At 47.5% G+C, this 7,833-nt stretch overlaps 1 protein-coding gene across 4 annotated transcripts in view; it reads right to left on the minus strand.

Moving 5' to 3' along the window:
* The window catches only part of Sptan1 (spectrin alpha, non-erythrocytic 1), a 67,943-nt gene extending 64,876 nt beyond the window's left edge, over nucleotides 1–3,067 (minus strand). For 3 of the 4 annotated variants that reach the window (XM_028756877.1, XM_028756876.1, XM_028756874.1), the window contains exon 1: nucleotides 2,843–3,067. The gene's annotated coding sequence lies outside the window, so the exon portion shown is untranslated. The remainder of the gene's footprint in view (nucleotides 1–2,842) is intronic. The other variant, XM_028756878.1, reaches the window with a different exon arrangement.
* Between the last annotated feature and the right edge of the window lie 4,766 nt (nucleotides 3,068–7,833).

Here is a 7,833-nt window from a genome sequence, read left to right on the forward strand (position 1 = left end):
AAAAAAAAAAAAAAAAAAAAAAAAAAAAAAATCAAAAAGGCAACACATTTTCTGCATGCTGGTCAAATACCTGAGCTCTGCGTTTACGAAACGATGACAACATGTTGAAGGAATGTGGACTCTAAAGAGGAGGGGGAAGAGCAAGACAACACACTTCTAAGGGTAACTGGGATAGAATCACTTTAAAGTGAAGAGAACACATCTGTGAAAACACATGAAAACAGGCAAAAAATCAAACAGCATACAGACTGCCCCAGTGCCTGAATCCCATCTCAGAAATCTGAGATGTAATCAGGGAGCCAAGGCTTCTGGGTGTGGACAATTACCATCAGCTAACTGTGCTGCCAAGTCACACTCTCTCTCAGGTCTCAGTTGCCCAAGGATTGGTTTTTAATACTGGACGTTCTTTTAAAAATAAATATGCCTCTTCTCATCCACATTCTGATGAAATAGAAATCCTGAGGCTTTTAGGCATTTGCATTGCAAAAGTAATTAAGCAAAAAGATGATTTCATGAAAGCCTGAGTATAGTAAGGAACTCAAACATCGAAGACTGACCTTGGGGCCAGTTTGCTGGTGCAGTACCTTTACAAAATACTATTATTTCCTCCTTAAAGCAAGTATAAACAGCATGTGCAGGAGATGTGAAAGGCGTCACTCGCTGCACAGCTGTTCCAGCCAGATGGCTCTCTGGCCAGCTCTGCGGCCCTCTGCATTTCTGCAGTCAGCATTGGCCATCAGGTCATGGCATTCCCCTGTAAGGCCACAGCTGACGAGCTGCAGCACACCCAGATGCACAGAGAGGCGTTCTCCAATAGGCAGTGGGGACTGATAACATAGGCAAGCTGCCCTCAGAGCCTCTGTCTTTAGTGCATATTCCACAGACTAGACTGGGTGAGCTATTCCTAAGAGCCAGTATCTGCAGTGGCCCCACCTCTGAGATGAAAGCAGAGAAGGAAAATAATAGAAAATTATAGTCCAGGGAACTAAAAGATATACTTAATATGGCTTTCCTCACTTAAACCTGTTCATTAGATTTCTTGACATCAGATTTCTCCAAGTATTAGATTACTACAAAGCATACAGCCAAGGTCAAATGCACTTCCAGCGAATAGCTGGCTGCAGCGGCTCCTTAGGAAGCAAAGGATGGAGAACGAAGCAAGGCCTCCTCTCTTCTAAGGGGGTAAAGTCAAGGGAGGTAGCAGCCGGGCTAGCTGGCGGAAGTGTGATGAGTTCAAGATCAGCTACAACCGACCACACAGATCCAGAATGAGCTATGCATCAAGGCCTTGTCTCAAAAAGGAGGGACTAGAATTGCATATCTAAAATATGTCTCTAGGCCATGAGTTTACCCTAAGAACTGTTTCACATTTGTCTGGGATAGGGCAAACCTTCCAATCCATTCTTTTTATCTAGGTCCCTGGATAACGTTCAACACACTTTGAGAGTCCCTTTGAGGAATTAATGGCCCAGTTACTAAAAAAGGCTTATTGTTAATTTCCTGCAGGGGATCTACTGACGCACATTTTTTTTTCCAACTTTGAGTTCAATTTGACCTTTAAAATTTAAGACATTTAGTGTGAGTGGGAACCTTGGCTCAGGGCTTCATGTAACCCACTGTTGTTGGTGCTATTCTTAAGCTCTTGTTTCCTGGCTACCAGACACCCCCACCCTGCCATCTTTGATACATTCTGTTTTATTTAAGTCCAGTTGCTATGACAACGCAATTTCTTAACACATTATTAAAATACTTCATATGGTTGGCCTTTCTTGTATTCCTTGACAGCCACGATAATTAGCTTTTTGAAAATACCAAGGGAAAGAACAGACGACTTAAAATGTTTTGGGTCTCTATATAGAAAAACCTTATTATCTGGGAGGCTGAGGCAGGAAATCCTGAGTTTGACACCAGCCTGAGCTATTCAGCTAATTCCAGACCAGCCGGAGTTACACAGTAAGAGCCTGTAAAGAGATAGAGACAGAGACAGAGAGATGAAAGTCAAAAAGACCCTGTAAAGTGTAGTAGTTTGAAATGATCTCATCCTAGCTTTCTGGGACACTTACTTAAAACACATCGAACCTTACTTACATAGAAGCCCCCTTGATATGTGTATGTGTGCATGCGGGCGTGTAATTCCAGTACCTGAGAGGATTTTAAAATCAAATTTTTCGTTGAGAAGCATTTCATCTAATTTGCAGGGATAGCTTCAGACAAAAGATTGTTCTAACTTCGCACTGGGACAGCAGAAAAATTTGACAAAAAAAAAAAACAAAAAAGAAGCCTTCTACTTAATGTCTTGCATAGAAAGAAAAGAGCTGTAAGCTATTAAGTTATTTATTGGATTTGGATCTCCTCCTACCAAGTGGCACCGCATCTAACTATTATACAGGAGCAGGTCAGCACTGGAGAGAAAAGACATTTATTAACAGGAAAGAAAAAGGAGGCCTTTTCTGCGGCCAGAGGGCCCAGGACCGCCACACAGGATGAAATTAAGGTCAGAGAGCCCTTCACTGCAGACGCGAGGCTCCTAGGGTGCGTGCACCGCTGCTGCGGGCGAAGTGCGGTGCGGGGGCGCTCGTGGGTGGGTGCTGCCGAGGACCACCCTCTGCCACCTGCCGCGACGGGTGGGGCCGCGGGCTCAGGAAGGGGGCCTCCCGTACCTTCCGCAGACCGTGACACTCCAGGTCGCCGCCCGGCTCTGCCGCGCCCCGCAGCCCACGCGCCACAAAAGGCGGCGGCGGCCCACGGAGCCGCCCGCGAGGCTCCGCAGCTCATCTGACCGCATCGCTCTGGTGCTAGGCCGCCCGCGGCCTTTCCCTTCCCGCCCACCGCCCTTTCTTACCGGCTCCTGGGGGTGAGGGGCGTGGGTCGCCGCGCTAAGGGCTGCTGAGGAAAAAGATGCGCCGCCGCGGCCCCTGCCTCACGCCGTTCGCTCCGCAGCGATAGTGACGGCGACGCGCGCGCACCGCGGCTTTTATAAGCGGCCGCACGCGCCCCCGCGGCGGCCGAGCGTGAGCGTGAGGGAAGTGCCCGGGTTGGCGACGCGAGAGGCGGGACTCGCTGCTCCACTGCAGTACGGAAAGGACCGAGCCCGTCCGGAAGGAGCCGAGGCTGCGGGGCGGGGTAGTGGGGGGTTGGGACAAACGACGGGAGCGCGCGCGAGGGGTGCGGGGCGCGGCGCAGAGGAGCCGCCGCATCCGCCCACCGCGGCTTGGGACCCGAACAATCCTGCCCCGCCCAGTCCGCCCTGCAGAGAATCTGTGCCGCACCCCTCCGCCCTGGGAGCCCTTCCGAGACTGCGGCGAAGGGCGGGGCGGGCCCCGTCGCTGCAGTCAAGCTGGGGATGTTGCTTCCCTGGCCGGAAAGACGCCCAGTCCCTTTCGGGTGATCTCACTGGAATGTTGGCTCCGTCTCTCCACTTTCTCAGGAGGAGGCTTGGCGCTGGGAGACCCAAGTCTGCCTGTTCTGGTGGGGGCTGGGGCCAAAAAAATGAGTTGATTTGGGGCTCCGTGTTTGAGGAGGTGGTAGGAAAAAAAAATCCCGATTGGGGGGAAAAAGACTGATTTGCTTTTATTTCAGGATTTGGAGAATGCTTCAGCAATCTTTCTTCCTGTTGCCAGTAGAATAGGGTGTATTCGTCCCAGTTGATAAACGACATTATTATTTCTTTCCCCACTATTAATTGAACTTTGCTGTTTAGCTGACACTGTGCGTGCTACCTCTTTGGGCTCTTAATCTCTGCACTAATTTTACAAGGCACACATTGCCTTCCCCATTTTAAAAATTAGCATCCTGATGACATAGAAGGTAGCTCTCTCCCCAGGTCAGGCACGAAGCAATCGGAGAAGCTAAGATGTGAACACAAGCAGTTAAGCAGGTGGGTGCTAGACTTCTGAGAAGAGGAAAACAAAATTTCTGTTCTATACACAACCTCTTTTCAGGGCCTAGCTCCAAACTCTATACCCAGGCTCCCCTACTGCCAAAGCCTTTTCCCTTCCTCCATTTTCGGGTGATGGTTGTGTGGCAACCATTGGAGTAGCACCCAGCTCATTCCTGTGTAGCCAGCCTGACTGGGAGTTCTGCAGCTCCGTCAGGCATCAGCCTCCTGGTTACCAAGCCACCCTCCTATTTAAATAATTATGAAGAACTGGGCATTGCTCCAGACCTGGCATGAGGCCCAGTCCCGAGCTTCCTGGTCCTCTGCAGTTTGGTTTCTGCTGAGCCTACGATCTGCAAGGTGACTTCTAAGCTACTCTGGCTGTAGACATGATAATGGAAGAAGATTCCTAGTCTTTTTCCTTGGCGTGGAAAGATAAAAAAAGGAGTGGCCACACCCCAGCAGCCCCTTCACAGAATCGTGAGGAAAAGGCAGGTGGTAGGAGGCATTTACTGCTATCTTTACAGAGAAAGCTGGTTGAGGAGCTACTTCCTGGACTGCGCTTTTTATCCCTTTGGCTTTTTTTGTTTTTCCAGACAAGGTTTCCCTTTGTAGCTCTGGCTGTCCTGGAACTTGCTCTGTAGATCAGGCAGGCCTCAAACTCAGAGATCCCCCTGCCTCTTTCTCCTGAGTGGTGGGATTAAAGGCCTGCGCCACCTGAAAACAGCTGATGGTGACCATAGTAACCACCTCTTCAGCCAGCAGCAGCAAATTTAAAATTCATATATTCAGCCTTGGGTACAAAATGGCTAGTATAGCTTAATTGTCCAAAATTTCTAAGACCTAATGCTTCAGTGGCGAAGGATGGATCTCTAGGCTGTGGATATTTAATCTCCCTGGCTCCATACTGAAATAGGGGTTCTGCAGGGCAGTGGTGGCACATGCCTTTAATCCCAGCACTTGGGAGGCAGAGTCAGGCAGATTTTTGAGTTCGAGGCCAGCCTGATCTACAGAGTGAGTTCCAGGACAGCCAGGGCTACACAGAGAAACACTGTCTCAAAAAAAAAAAAAAAGTAAATAAATAAGTAAATAGGGATTCTACTGTTTCTCCCAAATGCTAAACAAATTCAAGAGCTATCAGCAGCTCTCTTTTGATTGGGAAATTAAAATCCTGCTTGTTGGTCCACTTTCTAATCAGAAGAATGGCCAGGATAACAGTGTCCTCAAGGCTCCCACTCACCCTGTCTCATGGCTTCTAATGTTGCTTCCCTACCTCCCACCAATGTCAGCACATGCCTCACACTTTATTATGCGTGGGGATGGGGAAAGGATATTGCAGATAATAACCTTGTTTTTATAAGAGAACTTCAGAGGGAAAAGAAGTAAGCCCAGCCCAGTGTGACATCTTGGTTCTGCTCCATGTTCTTGGCCAACACCTCTCCTGGCCTCCTTGCAGTGAATCCAAGTGAATTCTAAGCTTCTCTTGATTACTGCAGCCCCTAGACTTAAAACTCTAGCTAACCCTGATCCCCTGTTCAAAAGGTCAGTTTTTGCTTGGGGAAATATGCTAATTGTCTCCTATCCACTTCTCTACCCCTATCCTGCACTCTCTCTACAAAGTTCAAATCAAGTGCTTGTATTATTTTTTCCTCCCTGTAAAGCTGATTGGGAAGCATCATGCCCAGAAAATGACTTTCCCCAGATCTGTAGGAACAGAGCTGGCAAGCCAGTCACACAAGCCTTCCAAACATAGTGACTCTGTAAAACCTGAGGGCCTTATCCTAAGTGAAACAGACAGAAGGACCAATATTAGATGACTGTGCTTACCTTAGAATCTGCAACTGCTGGGTCTGAGGTAACAGTACTGGATAGGGGGGAAGGACCAGTTTCCATCTTGGATGAGAAAGTTCTGGCAATGTGGGCTGGGCACTTCTGAACATATTCTATCATGTAAACTATATCCTTAAACAGTTTTTATTACATTTATTCACGTGTGCATGAGTTGGTTCTCCTTCTGGTTTGTGGATTCTGGCGTTCAAACACTGGCCATCAGGCTTGGTTTCATGTGCCTTTACCTGCAGAGCCATCCTGGAGTACTGGGATTAATGACATGCAATTTTTTTTGTTAAGGTCTCATGCTGTGTGGCCTAGTCTATCCTGGAGCTCATGGCAATCCTCCTGCTTCAGCTGCTTCAGTGTTGTGATTGCAGGAAGTGGTGCCATCATGCCCAGATTTCCTGCTACACTGAAACACACTGTTTAACAGTTTCATAAGCCATGTCAACCCTCAGAAACAATGTTGGTGTTCCATTATCTAGAGAAAAGCCTAAGGATGACATAAGCAGTCACTCCAGAGCCTGGAAAAGCTTGCACCGCTTACTGCCCCTTGGCACTGTGTCTTACTGCTTTTCTCCATGCACCTGTTTACCTGCTTCAAAAGCACAGGGCTAGCTGGGATGTTGTCAACACCTCTGTAGGAGCTCATGTACTTCTCAAAGGAGAAGTCCAGGCTCCATTCTCAGCATTACAGATCAACACCATCTGCCTCAGAACAGTTCAAAGTATATACTTGCTTTTCCAACCTCCTGATTTAAAAAAAAAAAAAGTTTTATGTGTATGAGTGATTTCCTTACACTAGTACACATCCCAGTACTCCAGGATGGCTCTGCAGGTAAAGGCACATGAAACCAAGCCTGATGGCCAGTGTTTGAACGCCAGAATCCACAAACCAGAAGGAGAACCAACTCATGCACACGTGAATAAATGTAATAAAAACTGTTTAAGGATATAGTTTACATGATAGAATATGTTCAGAAGTGCCCAGCCCACATTGCCAGAACTTTCTCATCCAAGATGGAAACTGGTCCTTCCCCCCATGCCTAGTGCCCTTGGAGGACAGAAAAGGGCATTGGATCTTCTGAAACTGGAATTGCAGTTGTGAAACTGAAGGATGCTGGGAATTAAACCTGGGTCCTCTGCAAGAGCAGCAAGTGCTCTTCTAACTACTGAGCCATCTCTCCAGCTCCTAAATGTGTATTATCTAATAAATGAAGCCTGGCAATCCTTAGGGACTATTAGTAAGCCCCATTACAATGGGTATTTTTTGCAAGTGCATCACATTACTAGAAGCCCAGAGCTACTGTCTGCTTTCTGTAGATCCACAGGACATCCAATAAATTCATTAAGTGTGGCAGAGAAAAGGGAAAATTACTCATGTGTGACAGACATGTGAGCAGCTCTGTGGCTTATGTTGTCCTGGCACCAAAGGCTGTCTAAACTTCATCATGTCACTGCAATCATCACAGTATTTGTCGAGAACAAAGGCTGCAACCTACTGGAATTCTGTGCTGGGATTTTCAGCACATCATCCAACTGTACTAAGATGATACAGGACAATGCATGACATGACAAAAATTTGGGCACTTGGCCCAAGGAATGAGGGCAAGGCAGAGTGGAAGCAGGCAGCTGAGCAAGAAATTGATCTGCAAAGAGAACAGAGCTTGTAGCATTCTGTGGTGAAGAACCTGATGCATGTGTGTGGATCTACAGCCATCAGCTGCTGGTGGTCATGGCTGCTGAGGCTACACTATCAGTGGGTATCAGAAACCCAGGCTTCCAATGATCTTTGTTCTTGTTTGAGACTTCATGAGGATAACCAGCATCAAATGACAAACACCAAGACTGCTAATCACATCCAAAGGAGGAATATGAAATTGCTGTAAGGGGTGTTCTTAGGATGGTGAGATGGGTCAGCTGGTCAAAGAGCTTGCCGTGCATGCCTCACAACTTGAGTTTGAGCCCCAGAACCTACGTAAAGGTAGAAAAAGAGAACAGACTCCATAAAGTTGTCTCCAAATGCATGCTGTGTTGTTACACGTGAGACCACGTGTTCACCCCATGGTAAGATAACAATAGCTGGAGAGATGGCAGTAGTTAAGAGCACTTAGTTCCTGTAG

Source organism: Grammomys surdaster, unplaced genomic scaffold, assembly GCF_004785775.1.
Source record: "Grammomys surdaster isolate TR1022 unplaced genomic scaffold, NIH_TR_1.0 126133, whole genome shotgun sequence".
Classification (NCBI taxonomy): domain Eukaryota; kingdom Metazoa; phylum Chordata; class Mammalia; order Rodentia; family Muridae; genus Grammomys; species Grammomys surdaster.